This window comes from Bidens hawaiensis, unplaced genomic scaffold, assembly GCF_021521415.1.
Source record: "Bidens hawaiensis isolate Kalapana, Puna unplaced genomic scaffold, B.hawaiensis_p1.1 tig00001685_1, whole genome shotgun sequence".
NCBI classification, from domain to species: Eukaryota; Viridiplantae; Streptophyta; class Magnoliopsida; order Asterales; family Asteraceae; genus Bidens; species Bidens hawaiensis.
This window is the reverse complement of record NW_027491095.1, coordinates 432097-455134: the sequence shown is the minus strand read 5'-3', so window position 1 is coordinate 455134 and position 23038 is coordinate 432097. Positions and strand designations below refer to the sequence as shown.

General features: G+C 36.3%; 1 pseudogene across 1 annotated transcript; it reads right to left on the bottom strand.

Moving 5' to 3' along the window:
* Positions 1 to 10524: 10524 nt before the first annotated feature.
* Positions 10525 to 12667, bottom strand: LOC143590789 (WRKY transcription factor 55-like; annotated as a pseudogene). The gene is made up of 3 exons (XR_013145547.1): positions 12175 to 12667; positions 11426 to 11557; positions 10525 to 11062 (listed from the first exon to the last, which is right to left on the bottom strand). The product of XR_013145547.1 is annotated as a WRKY transcription factor 55-like (transcript).
* Positions 12668 to 23038: the final 10371 nt, after the last annotated feature.

Below are 23038 nucleotides of genomic sequence, written 5' to 3'. Positions count from 1 at the left end.
AAGGGAAGGGAAGACGGTAAGAAGGGTGATGATAATAAGGGATGAGCGAAAGGGACCAAAAGATCTGTAGATGTCGTGGAGTATGCGGGGAAAAAGATACCAAAGGTTGCGGGAAAGGAAACATGCAAGGTGTGCGGGAAGATGCACCTGGGAGAATGCAAGGCTGGTTCATGTAAGTCCCCCCCCCCCCGGGGCGTCGCAGATCGATACGAGATCCGCACGAGGTCTAGGAGTGCGGAATCCTCCTAGACTCGTTAATGGTGTACAAGATGAAGAACACAAACACGTACACGAACAAATACACGAACAAATACAAGAACGGGATAAACAAATCTGCAGATTCTTATATAATAATCATTAAACAAACACGTTACATACCGTAACATAAACAGAAACACGTCCGACCCGAGGTGAGCTCTACCTCGGGTCGTCCCTAACGACATTCTCTCTCTGTTTGTTCTCTCTCTACTTGAACTAGACACAAAACTCACTGAATTACTAGATACAAACCTAAACAAGACACATAAATATATAGATAAAAACTTCACGGGCTTGGGCTTGGGCCAGTAGGCGAAGTTGTTCTTAACTTCGCCTAAGGCGAAGTTGTTATAACTTCGCCTCAGGTGAAGTTGTTCCAACTTCACCGTTGGCGAAGTTGTTCTAACTTCGCCTATAGCGTCTCCGCTGGTCAGAATTGCATAGCGACGGTCACAAAATGCACCAACAGACTCCCCTTTGACCGTTGCTCTCAATTCTAACAAACACGAAAGATCATCTGTTACAAAACATGCACCAACAGACTCCCTCTTAACTGATGATCTTCTGTTTGCTCATCAACCAGCCGTGTCTGAAACTGTCCTGTAGCTTCACAAATCTACCAATCACCCAGCGTCTTCCATATCAGATCTCCCCTTCAGTGTAAGCTTCTCCGACTATAATGATTGAGGTCTTTGAAATGCATGCATCCTCGTGCCAATAGATCATCTCAACCAATCACGTGAGTCCATCTGACTTCACCAACACGTGAAGTTGGGCTTCCTCCACAACTTCACCAACTCGTCGGCATACGATAAGGTTTAATCTTCAACTACTCAACATCAAGTGATCAATTTCATCACAAAACCACCTTGACAGAATCTAACACATGACCATTAATTAATCCGAAGCATATTCAATCACCAGGGATAACGATCAAGAACATAAACACTTTAGTTCCCAATTAAATCCAACTTGTTCCAGAATTTTCACTCTAATAAATAAGCATCACGTTTCAGGATCCAATTCTCGAACGCCTTGAAAATAACATAAATAATATGCTCTGACCGCAATCCAGTAATGACAAAAACCTTCAGTTCAATTTGACTTTCTTCAGTTGGTCAACCTCGAACAACAACAATTTCATTGCCCACAAACACCCAAATATGTGTCAATATCCAGTTTCAATCAATATCCCATTCACAAACTCAACTCCATATCCAGAGTTGACACGTATTTGTTCACACGTAAGACCAAGAGATAACAAGTTTCACTCGTTGACGGAACCACGTCTTCGGTCTCACAATAATCGTGTACACCTGGCCATACAGACGAAAACTCCAAATACTCTTTTTTTTTTTTTTTTTTTAACTTCGCCGAGAAGTCAACTTCGCCTAAAGTCAACTTCGCCTGTTCATAACTTCGCCTGGCTATAACTTCGCCTGTCCATAACTTCGCCAGACCTTATATCTTCGCTGAAACCCTACGAACAATGACGGCAACTTCGCCTGATGAACAATAACTTCGCCTGCGGCGCTGTTCGGCCAGAAACGCACAGAAACGTGCCAGAAACACCAAAACGCAGATCTCGAACCATAGCATAAGAGCCTAAGGCTCTGATACCAACTGTAGGTCCCCCCGGGGCGTCGCCGATCGATACGAGATCCGCACGAGGTCTAGGAGTGCGGAATCCTCCTAGACTCGTTAATGGTGTACAAGATGAAGAACACAAACACGTACACGAACAAATACACGAACAAATACAAGAACGGGATAAACAAATCTGCAGATTCTTATATAATAATCATTAAACAAACACGTTACATACCGTAACATAAACATAAACACGTCCGACCTGAGGTGAGCTCTACCTCGGGTCGTCCCTAACGACACTCTCTCTCTGTTTGTTCTCTCTCTACTTGAACTGGACACAAAACTCACTGAATTACTAGATACAAACCTAAACAAGACACATAAATATATAGATAAAAACTTCACGGGCTTGGGCTTGGGCCAGTAGGCGAAGTTGTTCTTAACTTCGCCTAAGGCGAAGTTGTTATAACTTCGCCTCAGGTGAAGTTGTTCCAACTTCACCGTTGGCGAAGTTGTTCTAACTTCGCCTATAGCGTCTCCGCTGGTCAGAATTGCATAGCGACGGTCACAAAATGCACCAACAGTTCAAACCAGTGCTACCGATGCGGGAAGAAGGGACACATAACTCGTGATTGCACCGAGGACCAGAAATGTTATAGGTGTGGTAAGTCGGGTCACTTAGCTAGAGATTGTGGGGGAGCAATAACGGTGGAAGGAGCAAGGAGAGATGAGTTCCCGATATGTGGAAAATGTGGGAAGAAACAATCGGGAGAGTGCAGAATGGGATTTGGTGTTTGCTACATGTGTGGAAGAACAGGACATTCCTCTTGGGAATGTAATGATTACCATAGGTGTCACCACTGTGGAGGACATGGGCACCTAGCAAGGGATTGCAAGAAGCCGAAGGAAGGACATGAAGCAGAGAAGAGTACTTGAGGTTTAACAGTTTCCTTGATATGCTTAGAAAGACCGTTCAAGAAGGCTAGTTACTAGCCATAAGTTTTAGTATGTGTTTTAATTATCAATGACTTAACGCGTGTTTTTATGTATTATTTAAAGCTTAGACTGGCGTCGTTTGAATTAATTATGCTAAGAAACTATTATGAGTTGATTTTGATTATGAATGATTATTGTGTTGCGATAAAAGTTATTTTTAGACGATAGTGTTAAGTAGAACGAAACATGGTCCCTTGGAAGGACGAAACAAGACTTGTAATACCGGGGGGTCTCATGGACAAGCTACCTTAAATAGCTAAAGCACATGAACACAGCTCGGTAACTGCAAGTTAGGAGTAAGAAGGGTGACCCATAAAGCAAAGACGATCCAAGAAAGTGCGTGAATGCAAGAAGTGTTCCTCCTACAAGGCATAAGCTAGGTTTCGGGGACGAAACCTCTTTAAGGAGGGAAGACTTGTAACATCCCAATGTTTTGTTCGGATAATAATAATAATAAATATGATAGGATAAGTAGGCTTTTAGATGGACTTAATTATGGACCAAAAGGGAAAGATGGGCCTTAGGTCCATGGGCTTAAGGGAGTATAAATACCCCTTAAACCCTAATCCTTTCCATTATTATCAATCTCTACACCATAGCCTACACCTTAGAAAACACACACAACACCATCTTATAACCCGAACCAAGATCCGAAGGCGAAAACCCGAGCTTGTTGGTGCTGGAACGTCGTGACGGACCAAAACAACATCAAGGCTTAACCGTGTTCGTAGTTCGACTCGTTCAAGTTAGACTCGCACAGCTCAAGAAGGAGTAACCGTTAGCAGAAGAAGTAACCGAGTTCAGGTGAGTTTCTAGCCCCACTTCCTTGTTATGTTTTCGGGACTGTGTGCATACTCGATGTGTTGTTAATACATTTATCCTAAGTGATAAGTGTATGCCATATGTGATATATGTGATAGATATGAATTATTGCTTGTCTTGTACGCGAACGATCATCGGATATTGCGCGTACTATCAGGTTATTAATAAAGGTATGAATATTACATATGGAAGATGTATGAACATTAGAAATGAACACTTGTCGGGCGTGAACGATCTTCGGATATTGCACGTATCGACAAGGGGTATGGTTGTTAAATGAATGATGTAAAGAACGCCTAGAGTGTTCTTATGCTATAATGTAATTATTGTATATGTGAAGTATGTGTATACAGGTACACTAATGGTATGTGAGACCTACGTTCGACATAGTAAGTTAGGATGTCGAATCCCTCTAACTTCTGTTGGACATAGACTCGGCTAGTGATGGCGTAGTTAAGGACTGCGGGCCTTATACGTGATGTAGATGATAGATGTAGACGTAGATAGGGACGGTGGGCCTTATACGTGTTATAGGAGATAGACGCCAACGTAGATAAAGACTGCGGACCTTATACGTAATGTAGATAGGCGTCAACACAGGAAAGGACTGTGGACCTTATACGTGCTATATTTGTGTTGTGGTAGCATAGGGGAGGACTGCGGACTTCGTACGTGCTATGGTTTAGGTTGCAACATAGGGAAGGACTGAGGACCTTGTACGTGTTGTCAATATAGGATGGTATAGGGAAGGACTGCGGACCTTGCACATACCATAACTGGTGAACATAGGTAAGGACTGCGGACCTTTTACGTGTTCACAACCTTGAGTATAGGTATAGACAGCGGACTATGATCGTACTCTCGGTAGACCAGGGTTAGTGATTGTAGATATGTATGTATGTATGTATGGTAGTAGGGTAATTGGTTAAGTATGGATATGTATCTTCGGATAGGTATGTATGTATGTACGTATGTATGATATGTGTATGTATTGTATGTCGCCTGATTAACTAGAACTTACTCAGCGTAGCTGACTTTTAGTATGCACGCAGGTATACATGTTTATCGAGATGGCATGAGGATGACACATGGCATGGGTTGAACGGCTGGCATCTGAAGACGGAAGAAATGGTGTTTAAAATGTGATGTTTTAAGTTGGTTTTAAAGAAAAGATTTTATGTTTTGTAACAAATGATTTTAGTTAACGTTTCCGCGAAAGTTTTAATAAACTCTGATTTGTAGAACTGTGTTTATGAGTAAATCCGACGCTAAAGTATGACTGCCGGGAACGGGGCCTTACAAGAAAATAGTGGATGTAAATTGTGAGTTTCAGATTTTTCGTTTAGGGTTTTATTTAAAACAACGTAATTTTGAAATGATTCACATCTAAACTTAGGTGTATGACAATATTGTTTTCACTTGTATTAACCAAAAATGAATTATGATACAAATTTACAAACCAAAACCTCTAAGTTAAATTATTTCATGAATTATGAGTGAAAACAAAAGGTACATATTTATTAATGACAAAAATTAATTAAGAAAATCACTATTTTTACTTAAAAAACCAAAGTTCTATATTATTCATTTCTACCAATCACCTACGAGCATTGATATCTCATTCATTTTAGCTTTGTTTTGGGCGTGATTTTGCTCGTTGTGATGCTCTTACTAAATATAACACCAACCCGAAATAAATTATTTGTATAACTCATAAATAAATATATTTATTAATGTCTAAAAATAATGAAAACTTATTCTCACTATAAATATTTCCAACATTTATTAGTACGGGTCAATTATTTTGATTCAGTCCTTAAATTTTTTTTTATTTTTGTTTCGTTAAGCTCTATATTATACAAGATAGGGAAATGCATATATTACGTTAAATTCATATATATAAATATATTTCATTTCGTTAATGTATGTACATACATGCATATCTATATTCATGTTCTAATAAAGTAAAATAACTTGGAAACATGTCATCTGGAATTCATTTTTAGCCAAAATTTCTCACTCAAATTATTTTCCTTCATATTTTTAATGAAAATTATTAATGTCAGTGTAATTAAAACATATCAATACATCATATAATCAAACAACTAATTATCTAAATTATATAGATTAAAAATATGCAGGTATTTATGTCAGTATGATAAAATATATTTATCTATAATGAAATCGAATCTACCTTTTTTTATATTAAATCAGTTTATAAACATTTTCTGTGTAGAAGATGAATGTGGTAAAAATTAATAAACGATATTTATAAGTATAAGAAGATAGAAACAAAAAAAAAATATGAGTGAATAGCAATTTTATTCTCACGTATTTATTTAACCTCCGTGGATCCATTTTACTCATCCATCTTTTTTAAATCTGTAATAGAAAAACGTATTTTGTTCATTCTAATTTTATATATGATGTTATCTTTTTATGTCATTTATAATGAAAAATCTTATAATTTGTTGTTAGAATTTGTTATTTAATATAAAATTATAATTATAACTTATATCACTGCATTTTTCATGATTCTGAAGAAATTGCGTGAGAATCCACCACGTATTCGTATGAATATTCCATTAAAAAATATAATTTAAACTTATGAAATTCTTTAATTTGATAAAAATATAGGTTTTTATTAATTTAATCATTTAATCTCTATAGTTTAATTGTATTTATGTTGAACTTTTCGTGTATTACACATGTTCTAAAACTAGCACACACACACCCCTATATATATATAATTCAAAAATTAACCTTTTAGGAAAAAAAAACAAATAAACATGTCAATATCTATACATACTATTAAAGCAAAATGCAATTTCCACTTGTCAACATTTTAGGGCCTCCACATCAACGTACCTCAATGCCATGTCACCCATTCCTTTCATAATTATCCCAACTCATCATCTAACATATATTTAAACAATAACATTTCTTAATTTTTCACCCTAATCATGTTTTTCTATCTTTCTCTAATAATAACCGAAACATCTTTCATCCTCTCCCATATTCCGGCAACTCCATATCTATATCTTTATTAATCGTTTTCCGGTAAGTTTCTTTATATATTAAATTCCGATTGTTGATCTATTTGTTTCCGGCAATAATATATTTTCTTTCGGTTATTGTTTCCTCATATCTTTTTTATGTTTCTTCTAATAATATCAGTTTAGGTTTTAACTAAAGAAAGACGATGTCTACAATTTTTTGACGTGTTTACGATTTTTCCGATGAGTATTGACGGTAGGTTTTTCCGGTTATATGTTATACTTATAACAATGATTGTTTTATATTTGTTTGTATTTTTTTAATTTTTCCTATTTTTTTGTTTGACATGTTGTTATGTTCTATATCAAAATTATATTCATCCATCGACGGTATCAAAATCTGAGATTGCATAGTTAAAAACCATATTTGTTTTTTTTTTTCGGTAAGACAAACAATTTTTTCGATTACAAATAAAAAATCAAATATTCAATAATATAAAAAAATAATATTATACTTTCTGATTTCATGTCAATGCCAAGAGTAATAGATCTTCATTTCTTCAATTCTACACAAAAATCCTACATCCGATTGTCATTGTCACAATATCGTTTTTCCGGTTATTAACTATAATTCAAAAAAAATAATATCAAATATTAATTTTCGATTTTATTATTTTAGGTTATTGTCCGACTCATAGATGCAGGCTTTCACGATTGATCAAGACTTCATAACATTTTTTATTATTATTTTATAATGAATAGATTATTCTTTTAATAATCGTGTATTTAAATATTTCAATATAATATGTACATTAATTCCACAATTAACTATTCCATTAATTACACAATTAACTATTCCATTAATTCCAATTATTTTCTTTAACTTTCCTACTTTATGATCATAACAGAATTCCCATGATTATATACATTGACTTTCCTACTTTATAATTTAAATTTCAATTTGTCTTCCTAATTAATGTCCATACTAATTGTTTGATTAATATAATTTTGCATTTATAATTAATGTTTAAGCTTATTTTGACTTTCCCTTTTATTTATCAATTGTTTGACCATATTATTTTTGTTAAAAAAATAATATCAATAGTTAAGGCAAATATAATTTTTTAAATACAACAAACGTAACAAATTAAAATACACTTTATTGTCATAACGGAATTCCCATTTTATATACATTGACTTTCTCAAGTAACTATTTCTTAATTTTGTTTCTTAATACAACTTATTTCATTCAAATTTCATACACAATTTGTTTCCTTAATTATGAAATCAATAGACCGATTTTACAAATTAAGTTCATTTGTTTCCTCATTTACTATTTTGACCATATCAATGTTAATTATACAATAACATTTACACATACATAGAACTATTTTGACCATATCAATGAATTTGACTTCCTAATTAATATCCATATTAATTGTTTGACTAATTTAAATTTGAATTTATAAATAATGTTTATGCTTATTTTGACTTTCCCTTTTATTTATCAATATTTAATTTATTTTCACAGATTATGTTAAATTTAGAAATTATTAAAAATTTACTTTACAATTTCAATTTTATTTCTAAATTTTTAAACGGGTCCCAAAACTTTCCTCATTTACTATTTTGACCATATTCTTTTTGTTATAAAAATAATATCGGGTAAGTATAATTTTTTAAATACAATAAACATAACAAATTCAAATATAGTTCTAAATGTTTCGACTTATATCATGATAAGCAATTCAAAAATATTTAAGTTAATTTGGTATTCGAAAATATATAAGTTAATATTAAAGTTGATTTGAATATTTTTTGACCATCAAGTAAATAAGTTAATCTTGTATATTTTTGGTACAAGTTAATATTCTTTTACAATCCATTATTATGTTATTAAGAGTTACTAATAATGTTGAAAATAGTAACCGTAAATTTTTAATGGTCTTTTAGTGAAGCATAATTTATGCATGTTTATACATATAATTGTGTATTTATCAATAATAATAAATTGAAATTTAATTATGTTTTGACCGAAATCAAATAATTAATTTGTATTAATTGCATTAACTTTGCGTCAAGGAAAAGAAAAGACAGTGGACACATTTTGGATTTTTAAAAAAAATGCATATATATTAGTTGACACTTTGAAGTCAAAATATGACATTTTAAAATTAAAAGTTAGACCTTTTAATTCAATCATGGTTTGTTAATTTTTTTTCAAAATGGTAGGTTACTAACTATAAATTTTTCAAGATGGTAATATTTACTTCAAACATGGTTTGTATTAAATGTTTTAAATTGATGTGTAAATAAACACGGGTACTATCTTAGAATAATAACTATTACAGTTATTGATGTGTAATAAATGTCTTAGATAGTCTTTGTTAGTTTTTGTATTTGATTTAAATAAGTTATAATGTCTTATAATTCATGTAAAAATATCATTTATTTATTAGGACAACATTTGCATTTCATTAAATTTATATTATGTTGCATATATGTTATGTTTTCAAATATGTTCCACCGTGTGTAACACAGGTAATATCCTAAATCAATATTGAAATCCAGTTATATGTTTTTTTAAGAGATTTGGATCACTTGAAGCTTGCTAATGTTATAAAAGAAATGACACATTTGGATTTGAAAAATGAAGTTAGTGATAAATGTTTTTCAAAATGGTAATATTTAATTCAAACATGTTTTGTAATAAATATTTAAATTGATATGCAAATAAACACAGGTACTATCTTAGAGTAATAAATATTACAGTTATTGATGTGTAATAGATGTCTTAGATAAAGTTCATCTTTTGACTCAACATTGAGATAAAAGTTTGGTTGAATCGACATTGTAGAATTGTTTTATTGATTTGGAGACTAATTTCGTTTGTTTGCTTATTATTATACTAATGATATAAGTTATAAAAGATTTTAACTTTTCATTTATCTTTGTTAGTCTTTGAATGTTTTTGTATTTGATTCAAATAGGTTATGATCTCTTATAATTCATGTAAAAGTATAATTTATTTATCAATACAACATTTGCATTTCATTAAATTTATATGATGTTACATTTATATTATGTTTTTAAATATGTTCAAAGTTGTGTAACACGGGTACTATCCTAAATCAATATTGGAATCCAAAGATCTGTTTCTTTTAAGAGATTTGGATCACTTGAAGTTTGCAAATGTTATAAAAGAAATGGCACATTTGGATTTAGAAAATGAAGTTAGTGCTAAATGTTTTTCAAAATGATAATATTTAATTCAAACATGGTTTGTAATAAATGTTTTAAGTTGATGTGCAAATAAACACGGTACTATCTTATAGTAATAAACATTATGGTTATTGATGTGCAATTAATGTCTTATATATAGTTCATCTTTTGAATCAACATTGAGATAAAAGTTTTGTTGAATCGACATTGTAGAAGATCATGATGGTAGAAAACTGTTAATATCAATAACTATAATCATGTTGGTATAAAACTGTTAATATCTAATATTTTCATTACTTTTGTTATAAAATTAGGTTTGTGAAATTAGTAACTGTTTATGTAAACAATGTTATTCTCTATATCTCCAATATAGAGATATATGATATCTTTTTTGGTTGTAAATTTTATGATATCTTATGGTTGTTTATATACACTTTCTTACTTATCTAATGACAACCCGTGTGTAACACGAGTACCATTTTAGTATTTTATTATAACACAAAATTTACAAAAAGGAAAAAAACAACGCAATAAAAGGGTAAAATGTAAAACTGAAATTATTTATAGTACGTGTGGCAAATTAATAATGAAAGGAAATTTAGAACTTTACGAAAGATAACCTATTTATTTGTTAAATGTATAGCCATCCTAAAGTACAAAACCTTGATTATCTTTTTTAACGTATTTAATTTGTATTTTCTCCACCATCCTTCTTTTCTTCATTAGGAGAAGAAAAAATTAGCTCCATACTATTGTTGCTGCTGCTACCAGAATTGAACATGGTATCAGCTAGATCCGTCACCCTCGGATAATCAACATAGTGAGTCGGAGACGATGGGCCCGCCTCGTTAGCATTTGGCTGGTTCCTGAAGTGTTGCACTTGCATGGTAGGATGTGTAATGCTATAAAGATCTTCAACCGACTTTTTGATATCGATGGATAACCATTGAGGGAGTGATTGTGAAGCCGTAGAAGCTAAATGAGTAGGCGGAGAACGGGTGGTCAACACCTCTGGCAGTGGTGGTGGTGGTGGCATAGACGGCGCGGTAGCGGACATGGTACATGTATGATCACCCCGATATGTTACTTAAAAAATGTTGGGGTCGTTGTCAAGTCTTTGGACTTGTTTTTTTGCCGGGCAGTTGTATAACTTCTGGTGGGTACATCTAAAATAACCCCTGAAATATAAAGGGACTAAAATGTTAATATAAGTTATGGAATTAAATATTTGAAATGTTGAATATTCAAAGGATGGTAAACAACTAAAGATATGTCGTGGCAGGAGGACCACCTCGTATACAAAACCTTTGAATTCAACCAATTAAAAAGGTCGCTCTTAACCCATTGCAATAATAGAAATTGTGGACTTTCAAGATTTGTGGCAAGAAACTTTCAATCTGACGTGTAACAATCAAAATTTGAATATATGATTAGGAAAACCCGACAATGTTTTTAGCTTTTTTTTTTGGAATTAAACATTGATTTTGTTTTTTAGATTTATATATTCATGTGTATGTAACTATGTATGTATTCATTTATACCTTGGATATTTAGAACCTAGAATTTCTTTTTGACCATATTTTCTCCAAGTATAGCCATCTTCCGGTGGAACTTCGGTTTTCCCCATTCTAGGAGCAGCCACTCTCATCGTTCGTCTATCCGCTTCATGTTTTCTGCATTTTGAAAATCATAATAAAATAAACGATAACAAATACACATTTCGAAAATTATATCGCTGAGTTTTTTTTACCAATTTTAATGAGAATAATCGGTATTGCTAGTTTGTTAATGTACTAGATGATGGATTATACAAAATAAAACCGTCTGTTTTAACAAATCGATGAAAACATTGTCAAAACTATTGATCTTGCCTTCTATTATCGGCTTTTACCCATTCAAGACTAAGCCGACCAATCAAACCAATGAATCTTAAAAGGCTTGGTATGGTGGTGTAGTTCTCATCAAATTTTACAAGGGAAATACTAATTACAATTTTCATGTTTACATGTTCATGTGTTTTAAGCTTTTGAATCTTAAATAAATATAAATCTTTTTTTTATATATATCATGCATGCATTTATAGATTCGCATCTTTGACATGTAGGGCTTACGTAGGACCCATTTTAAAATATTAACACAAAAAAGTTTATGCATGTAAGATTTTGTGGACTCTTGTAACTACTTTCCCTCCAAATATGAACTCATTGAAATGTTGTAACTAAAAGCATGATTTAAACATATAAAATTAAGATAATTAACCAAATTTCTTCAAATTATACTTTCTCAGTACCTTCTTCTTGTTCGTTGCAACAACGAATTAGAAGCATCTAACTCCATAACCTCCACATTTCCACCACCTAATTCTTGGCCAACAATAGCTTGATCAAACCTTTATTGTTGGTGTTGAGCCAGTTGTTCATGCACCACCATATTCATAGCATGTGAACTCCTCAGCCACTCGGACACCAATCCGCTGCCACCGGCCTCCATTGCCGGTGGCGGCTGGTCATGGTGCCCATAGTCCTGCACGGCCATTCTCAGCCGGTCCCTCACGTTGGCGAAAACCTTACTGATATGATCACATGAATTAATAAGTTCATGTGGCTCTCTTGTCATGTTGGGTAAGGTTCGTTCAAGATCATTGACAAACTTGCACCCTTCAAAGATCAAAGAAGCAATTTCCTCCATTAATGGCGGTCGCTTTTTTCGGTATTTTTTAAAGATTTTAGAGCGTATACAACAAAAATGGTATGGTGTAGATGTGATGATTTGTATATGTATATGTATATGTGTCGGGGTATGAAGAAAAGGGAAGAAACCGCCTCACGATCTAGCACACCTTATAAAGTCCAGTGCTCCACCTAAACGCTTGCACGCCTAGGAGCAACACTGGACTTGGGGGGCTTGTCGGGGTATGGTACTAAGAACCCTAATTTATTGTGTTTTGGGCTTATTTTATTATATGGGCTAATACATTTGTTTTTGGGCTGAGGGGGTTTTGTGGAGGTAACCCTAACTGGGCTAGGCCCATTAGGGTACCATGATGGTGGCCATGAGGCTCCCTATATAAGGAGGTCTCCACCTCCTTATCAAGGGTTGGTCATTCTCAGTAAGAGCCACCACCATATTTTTGTGTCTGTGAACAAGAGATCTTCAAGATCATCTTAGCGGTCACCTCCACACCCCCAAAATGCTATTGCAGGTCACAGCAGCCGGAGGAGAAGACCCAGATATGGTTCGTTCATCTCGAAATCCGTGGAAACATCGTCATGGATCAGGTCAGATTCATTTCATGTTTCGACATTGGCGCCATCCGTGGGACGGCAATGAACCACACTTCGCTTCTCGTTTCGGTTCTCAGATCTACGGATCTGTTCATCAGATCTACAGATCTGTTCATCAAGATCTCAGATATACGGATCAATATTCCAGATCTGTTCATCAATATCTCAGATCTGTTCATCAATATTCCAGATCTGTTCATCGATATCTCAGATCTACGATTTCTTCTCTCAGATATGTTCTTCCGTAGATCTAAAAAATATTTCCAGACCTGGAAATACTATCAGATCTGTTGGAAGAAATACACAGGAAGAAATACTATCGGATCTGAACAATGATCTGGAAATACACAGGAAGAAATACCCGATATTTTGGGAAAAACCCTCATATCTGTGCTGAATCAGATCTGGGTTCGCTCAAGCATCAAGCATCCTCACGCATCAAGCATGCTCAAGCATCAAGTATGCTCGCGCATCGATGCTCAAACATCAAGCATGCTCACGCAGCACACATGCGCACACATCACAGATGCTCACGCATTCAAAATCTCTAGATCATGCGCGCCACCGCGGATCAACTTCGGATTCCGCATGCGCGCTCCCGGCGATCACTCTTCGCCACAGCGGGTCGCATGCGCGCTCCAGGCGATTACGCTCAAGCATCACGCATGCTCACGCGTCACATGTGCTCACGCATCACGTGTGCTCACGCATCACGTATGCTTATGCATCAGATGCTCACGCATCTTATACGCTCACGCATCACATATTCTATCGGGCTTCACGTATGCTCATACATATCAGATGCTCACGCAACATGTATGCTCGCGCGTCACATCTGCGCGCGAGCATGATGGTACTCATCAGACGAGACTAGTCTAATCCAAATCAACGAATGAGTCAAACTTAAAGGTTGGGAATCCTCATAATATCCCATATGGCTTCGCGCCATACTTAAAGGTTGGGAATCCTCATAATATCCCACATGGCCTCGCGCCACGCTTAAAGGTTGGGAATCCTCATAATATCCCACATGGCCTCGCGCCACGCTTAAAGGTTGGGAATCCTCATAATATCCCACATGGCCTCGCGCCACGCTTAAAGGTTGGGAATCCTCATAATATCCCACATGGCTTCGCGCCACGCGCCAAGGTTGGGAATCCTCATAATATCCCATATGGCTACGCGCCAAGGTTGGGAATCCTCCTAATATCCCATATGGCTACGCACCAAGGTTGGGAATCCTCATAATATCCCATATGGCTACGCGCCAAACTTCAAGGTTGGGAATCCTCCTAACATCCCATATGGCTACGCGCCAAACTTCAAGGTTGGGAATCCTCCTAACATCCCATATGGCTACGCGCCAAACTTCAAGGTTGGGAATCCTCCTAATATCCCATATGGCTACGCCCCAAGGTTGGGAATCCTCCTAATATCCCATATGGCTACGCGCCAAACTTCAAGGTTGGGAATCCTCATAATATCCCATATGGCTACGTGCCAAACTTAAGGGTTGGGAATCCTCATATCATATGCTCACGCATCGCATATGCTCACGCATATTACACACGCTTATGCATCACACGCTCACACACGTCACAGTCTACACGCACGCGCATGCAACATCTGCACGTGGCGCGGGACATAAAGTAGCTCGTAAGACGCCTCTCGCGCGCAGGCTGTTATTATTATGACAGCTATAAGAATAATAACAGCCTGCGCGCGAGGCGTCTTATGAGCTGTGTGAATAATAAAGCCTGCGCGTGAGGCGACTTACGGGCTAAAAGAATAGTAACAGCTTGCGCGCGAGGCGTCTTATAAGCTGTCATAATAATAACAGCCTGCGCGCGAGGCGTCTTACGAGCTATAAGAATAATAACAGCCTGCGCGCGAGGCGTCTTATGAGCTGTGTGAATAATAAAGCCTGCGCGTGAGGAGACTTACGGGCTAAAAGAATAGTAACAGCCTGCGCACGAGGCATCTTATGAGCTGTCATAATAATAACAGCCTGCGCGCGAGGCATCTTATGAGCTGTGTGAATAATAAAAGCATGCGCGTGAGGCGACTTACGGGCTAAAAGAATAGTAACAGCTTGCGCGCGAGGCGTCTTATGAGCTTTATTATTTTACAAGCTCGTAAGCCGCCTCACGCGCCAGCTTCATTATTCTACAAGCTCGTAAGTCGCCTTGCGCGCCAGCTTCATTATTCTACAAGCTCGTAAGTCGCCTCGCGCGCCAGCTTCTTTATTATTAACGCTCGTAAGTCGCCTCGCGCGCCAGCTTCTTTATTATTACAGCTCGTAAGTCGCCATGCGCGCAGGCTCTCATTATTCTACAAGCTCGTAAGACGCCTCACGCGCCAGCTTTATTATTTTACAAGCTCGTAAGTTGCCTTGCGCGCCAGCTTCATTATTCTACAAGCTCGTAAGTCGCCTCGCGCGCCAGCTTCTTTATTATTACAGCTCGTAAGTCGCCTCGCGCGCCAGCTTCTTTATTATTACAGCTCGTAAGTCGCCATGCGCGCAGGCTCTCATTATTCTACAAGCTCGTAAGACGCCTCACGCGCCAGCTTTATTATTTTACAAGCTCGTAAGTCGCCTTGCGCGCCAGCTTCATTATTCTACAAGCTCGTAAGTCGCCTCGCGCGCCAGCTTCTTTATTATTACAGCTCGTAAGTCGCCTCGCGTGCCAGCTTCTTTATTATTACAGCTCGTAAGTCGCCATGCGCGCAGGCTCTCATTATTCTACAGCTCGTAAGTCGCCATGCGCGCAAGCTCTCATTATTCTACAAGCTCGTAAGTCGCCTCACGCGCCAGCTTTATTATTTTACAGCTCGTAAGCCGCCTTGCGCGCCAGCTTCATTATTCTACAGGCTCGTAAGTCGCCGCACGCGCCAGCTTTATTACTCTCAGCTCGTAAGTCGCCTCGCGCGCAGGCTTTTATTATTCTCAGCTCGTAAGTCGCTTCGCGCGCAGGCTTTTGTTATTACTATAGCTCATAAGTCGCCTCGCGCGCAAGCTTTATTATCAGGCCCCGCACCACTATTATTATGATGCGTGCTATATCTTATTCATACTAGTGCACCATCATCATCATAAGGATCACAACATGTCACCATCATGGAGAAAACCTCCCAAAACTCAAAGACAAGGCCGAAGAAAAAGGAAGAAACCGCCTCACGATCTAGCATACCTTATAAAGTCCAGTGCTCCACCTAAACGCTTGCACGCCTAGGAGCAACACTGGACTTGGGGGGCTTGTCGGGGTATGGTACTAAGAACCCTAATTTATTGTGTTTTGGGCTTATTTTATTATATGGGCTAATACATTTGTTTTTGGGCTGAGGGGGTTTTGTGAAGGTAACCCTAACTGGGCTAGGCCCATTAGGGTACCATGATGGTGGCCATGAGGCTCCCTATATAAGGAGGTCTCCACCTCCTTATCAAGGGTTGGTCATTCTCAGTAAGAGCCACCACCATATTTTTGTGTCTGTGAACAAGAGATCTTCAAGATCATCTTAGCGGTCACCTCCACACCCCCAAAATGCTATTGCAGGTCACAGCAGCCGGAGGAGAAGACCCAGATGTGGTTCGTTCATCTCGAAATCCGTGGAAACATCGTCATGGATCAGGTCAGATTCATTTCATGTTTCGACAATATGTATATGAAGAAAATAATTAGAAGTAATGGGTAAAAGGGGTTAAGAATAAAAGAAAGGATTCAAAGTATTTGTAATCTATTGGATACGTTGGGTTGAGTTGACTTGTTCATGGTCTCAAAAATATTGGTATCTTTTTATGTTGGGTCTACAAGACGACTTGGTATGGGTGAGGAGGTCGTTAGACTTATTATTTGGTGGAAGAATTTTCTAACTTTGAAACACATGACTTGAAAATATGTTACTCATTCACAACTCAATAATATATTTTAATTAATTCTAATCATTATTGTGTTCCCAAACTTGGGTAGCAAATAGTACAGGGCCGTATACTTGGTTGGTGGGTCGAGTCGGGTCGGATATGATAGTACAGGGCCGTATACTTGGTTGGTGGGTCGAGTCGGGTCGGATATGAAAGTTTGCTAATATATATTTTATCTTCTTTTTAAGATTTTATAAATATTTAATATGTTAACTTATAACCTTCTCAAAACAAACGAGCAAATACCCGTCGATAAAGATCTACACCAACTTAAACTTTGTGACGTTCCATGGCGTGGGTAATCTGATTCCCTAGAAATTACCGACGGGTTTTACCATGGATTAATGACGGATATCTTTAGCGATAGAATTACGCCGGTATTTCTATTGGTGATTTTTAAGTGATAATACTCGGTTCACTTGTACATGGTCACATCCAATTAGATATATAGATAGAAGAAAACATGTTTTCCTGTCACAAAGCAAAATTTTAGAGATTTTATTGATTATTATTTTACATATGCGTATAGAAGGTGAGATGAAAACATAATTAGAAATATATTTTTAATGGTAGTTTAGTTGTATAAAAAAGTGTGTTATTTTGCTTTACCAATTGTTTTCTTTTTCTTATATTTTTATATTATTATTCTTTAAATGCTAAATGGTGTAGATGGAAAGCAGCCACAGGTATATTGTGCGATAAGAGTTTCCCGACTAAACTAAAGGGAAAATCTATAGGGTGGCAGTTAGACCTACAATGCTATATGGAACCGATTGTTGGGCCATCAAGAAGGCACAAGTGCGGAAGATGGAGGTAGCAGAAATGAGAATGCTACGTTGGATGTGTGGGCACACAATGCTAGACCGAATAAGAAACGTTGTGTTTCGCGAGAGATTAGGGGTGGCGAACATAGCAGAAAAGATAAGAGAGTGGAGATTGAGATGGTTTGGACATGTAAAGAGAAGACAGACGACGAATCCTGTTAGATCCGTAGAAAACATTACTATAGAGGGGAGGAGGGGTAGAGGACGACCGAAATTGACTTGGGATGAGAGGATTAGGCATGATTTGATAGACCTAAAGTTAAGGATTTTTAGAGAGAATTGAATACCTTAGGGCTTAGACTTAACTTATTTAGGTCACATACCATAATGGTATTTCCTTTACATATATTATTATTATTATAATTATTATTAGCTTTTATATAGCTGTTAAACTGTGATCTTATTATTAATATTATTATTATTATTATTAGTTTTTATATAACTGTTAAACTTTGATTTCCTTTATTTTGCTTCATACACATGTACTTAGAGCCGAGGGTCTCTCTGGAAGCCACCTCTTTATTCCTTTGGATAGAGGTACGGTGTGCCTACATCCCACCCTCCCCAGACCCTACTTATAGCTTTGCTGTCGGTGGGATTTTACTGGGCATGATTGATTGATTGATTTAAATGCTAAATGGATTTGTTAAGCAGTAAATTTTTTTAGAACCACAACTTTGCTGTATTTAGCCACCACATTTTAAATTGGAAAAACTCGTTACCCTGCTTTAATCGAAGTATGTTGTCTTAACCAGGCCCACGCTATCTTGAAAGTTTGTCTTGGGCGTTCCCCCAGGAAACCATACCACCGGTTGCCAGTTAACAGTCGGTGTGCCGCCACAAAGGCATAAATCTCTGGCGTAACACACGATGGAACGAAAACTCGAGTGGATTCATTCGAACTGATAACTTCACAACCTAGCTCAAATCCTTTATTATTATAATCCACCAAAAATGACACACGTAGATATCAAACTTAGGTCGTCACTAGAAAATTAAAGTCTTCCTATCACTAAGGCATAAGTTGTGGATTTTAACTTTAATTTTCTTAAATATGTTAATTTTTAACTTTAACTTTATTGTTAAATTAGTTTACTGTCACGTACCTAATTAATACTGACCAAATATGTTTCAACTACCAACCGAGTACATTTTAAATATGTCTTTTTTGTCATAAGTTATATGAGTTTCAAAATTGTTATGGTTGTTTACTAAAGAATTTTTTAAATGCCATGTCGTTACCGTAATGAACCTAACCGATACCACATTGCACCAACACAACCAACACAGACCTAGTTTGACTTAAAAGAGCGTAAGCTTTGAGTTCATTTTGTTTGTATGCCCTGCTTGTAATTTATTTGAACCGATTCAATTTTACTTATCTTTTTTAATTTAATTTTTATCAGTGAGCACAAAAATTAAAACTCAAATTAATAATTTTTGCTTAAACGGGTTAAAACTTCCACCGCCACTCCTATAAATATAGTTTGATATACACCGATGAAGAGGTAGGTCCCAGCAGAGCCCAGTTGGACCCGCAAGACTCACCTCAAAGAGGGACGTCTGCGCAGTTGAACCCGCAAGACTCACCTGCAACAGGGACGTCTGCGCAAAGGCTAAACTCGCAGACTCACCTTGAAGAGAGACGTCTGCGCAGAAACCAACTGGATCCGCAGGACCCACCATGCTCAGAGACGTGACGTCCTTACGCGCAGTACGCAAGCTGTTCCCGCAAGAAAAGCCTCCCAATGGTCGACGTACTCCGCCTGTTCCCGCAGCAACGGATACTAGCCATCAGGGAAGGCTACCCGCGCAGCAAGGCTACACGCACAAGACACTTAACTCTTAAATAATTCAGTAATGTCACCTGAAGAAGGAGTGAGCAAGCCGGGAACACTCCCGCACAAAGCCGGGAACACTCCCGCACAAAGCCGGGAAAACTCCCGCCCAAATGAGCCAGTCCGTACGATACTGGAGGATCTTTTGTACTGTACCTGACGAGGTATGGACAAAAGATCTGACCAAAGATACGACAGCTCACTGACAACAGTATGACGAGCAGCACGCTCTTGTACTGTATGTCACTATCAGCCGCTGCCTACCTGCAGTTGATGGAACAGGAATAGTACACAGCCGGCCTGGTCACTATCAGCCGCTGCCTACCCACCAACCACCAGCATGGCACGTGCGTAGCCCACAGTTGGCAGAACAGGAATACTATTCAGCCGGCTGTACCTGCTTGGAAACCTACCTTCGGCTATAAATACTCCAACACCTTGGAACGGTATTATCATCTCATCTCATACCATCATATCTGCTCTAGTCATTTCTCTTAATATACACTTATATTCAAGAGCAATCTAGTCTGATTCTCACGCCGGAGGGTGGTCACAAGGAGGTACCCCCCCTTCTCAGTGACGAGCTCACGGTGTCTGTTTTGCAGGTCATCTGAAGAACCATCTTTGCCGGATCTAACCCCTCGTGGGAAACATCTATTTAACCCCCAGATTATCCGTAATCTGCCCGGGGTCGATTAGTGTTTCTTCAACCGACAACTTCATAAATGAAGTACAAACTATAAGAAAATACAAACCATTGCAAATTCTTTGTAATAACCAAATGAATAACATTCGTGAGGCCTACAACGAAGATTCCAAGTACTATAGAAAAAATAGCATAAAACTAATTTGTCTTGTGTCACTACGTGGATTATTCTAGGGGCTAATGCTCCACTGATATTTTTATTTTTAGAAGTAAAAGAAACTGGTAATTGAATTTTCCAATTTTGTAATAAACCATGTCAAAAAGTTGAAAATAGAAAAAGTTCAAATCTATTAACGTAAATTTTTGATGCATTTGGATGATAAAATATTATGGTAGTTCAAATCATTGTGGCACAATGGTTGTTGCATGGCCTTGGTTGTGACTTGTGAAGGTGATGAGAACAGTGATTATGGTAGTTGTGGTCGTGACTTTGACGGTGAAAATGAAGATGATAGCGAATTAGCGACAATGACATTGGTAAAGGATAAGAAGCTTCCAACTTAATGACTTATGTAGTTGAGTTTGTTTTGTTGAAACTTGAAAGGAATGTTGATTACTTGAGAAAGAAATTTAGATAATTAATTCTAATTTTAATTTTCTTTTTTGTATCCCACTAAGTAAATTATCTCTTGAATTCAGATTTGAATTAGGATAACTGCTGTTAATCAAACAGACAAATAAATATAGATTGGATTATGTTTTTTATTAAATCAACAAACCAAACATCACTTTAATAAATTTAACTTTAAATAGTTTTTGGCGATAAATAACCATCATGGTGTTGAACTAAAGAGTACAAATAATTGGAAAAAGATGCTTGAATTCCAGACTTCTAGAATCGGGCAACCGTTTGGTCAGACGTATTTTCTTGAATGTAATGACGAAAGAAGATCGGTTAAGTCGACAAGTTTTCAATTAACTATTCTTTATGCATTCTTCAAATGAGCCTTTTTAAAGACATATCTTGAATTGAGTTTGAAAATAACTCGTAGTTATTAGCTTTCTCAAAATACCATTAAAAAGCCAAAAAATTGTGGCCTTTTGAAAACGGATTTTTAAACTTATCAAAAGGCTAAAATGAAATAGACCTTTTTTTAATTATTGTCAAAACATTTTTTTTTTGTATTATTGGTATTTAAAAAAAATAATAAGTGACGAAGTTGTTTTCAATTTCATTTCTAGACACACCCTAAAAACTTAAAAATTCAAATAGATACATTTAAGAGTAAATTCCCATTGTCTACATTTATTTTTAAAGTAAGGACAATCAACAAAATATTCCTAAATTCAAAAAACTTTTAGAAATGTCCGGTAGAAACACATCGCCCTGAAATTATTTTTTAGGCGGGACGTCACGTTTAGATAGCTAATAGAAATCACCCACTTTTTTTAAGGGGCAATTTCATAGAATAATAACCAAGTTTCAAAAGTGTTCCAATTAGGTCACTCAACTTTAAAAACTGTTCCAATTAGGTCACTCAACTTTCATATTTCATTAAATTAAAGGTTTTAACATGTTTTTTTAACGCTTTTAATTTTTGTTTCACATAGAAAATCTTTTTATCTTTTTTTTATGTTGACGTTAAGTGGCGGCGTGGATTTTATTTTTTATTTTTGAATTTTAATATAATTAACGTTTTATAAATTTTTAAAAATATAACTACATATATTGCAAATTCCGACCCCCACATCTTATCCTCCATTTCTTTCTTAACAAACAAAAAAATCGGTGAGACTCGATGTGAAGATTTAGTGACCCGATTTGAAAAAAATATGCATGAATGACCTAATTGGAACACTTTTGAAAATTGGTTACTATTCTATGAGATATTCCTTTTTTTTTAACCGAAGGCAACAACAATTTTGAAAGTGTGAATGGGCGCCACAACGGTTTCGCATATGTCTGTATATATTATAGCATATGTTAATGTCGTGATCAATGATTATGAACATAACAATTTTGAAAAATAATTGTATAAACATGTTTTATTTTTAAAAAAATTATAAAAACTGATAGTTTATCTTATAAATAATACCATTTATTGAAATAAAAAGTTACGTACAAATTTATGTTTAATAAAAATATTTAAAATACATATAATACAAATATTAAATATACAATCCAACCAAATGTGTACCCCATGAGCATATTTAACACACACGTTACAATCAGGGAACAATATGGTTATATAGTTTAAACTTTAAACCCTCATGTTCTATGTTCTGATTTGAAAAAAAAAACACTCTTTTTCTTAGAGGGAAAGAATCAAATAGACAAAACCATAGGGGACCAAAATGATAATTTGCTCTACATACTAAGAGCACACATAATGCGATGTGAGTGCCGTGAGATCTATGGTGATGTGGCGTCTGACAAATGGGAGCAATGGGGTGGCGATGTGGGAAGAAGTTCGCAGACGGAGGTTAGTGCTAGAGAACTTGCTCACGGGCTCCACACGGACCACCCCACTCACATTTACATATTCAAACACAAATATAACATTTTATTAATAAGGTTTGTGGAGGTTTAATGTTTTGAAAAAATATAGAGTTTTTGAAAAAAGTTTGAAATATATCATGCCG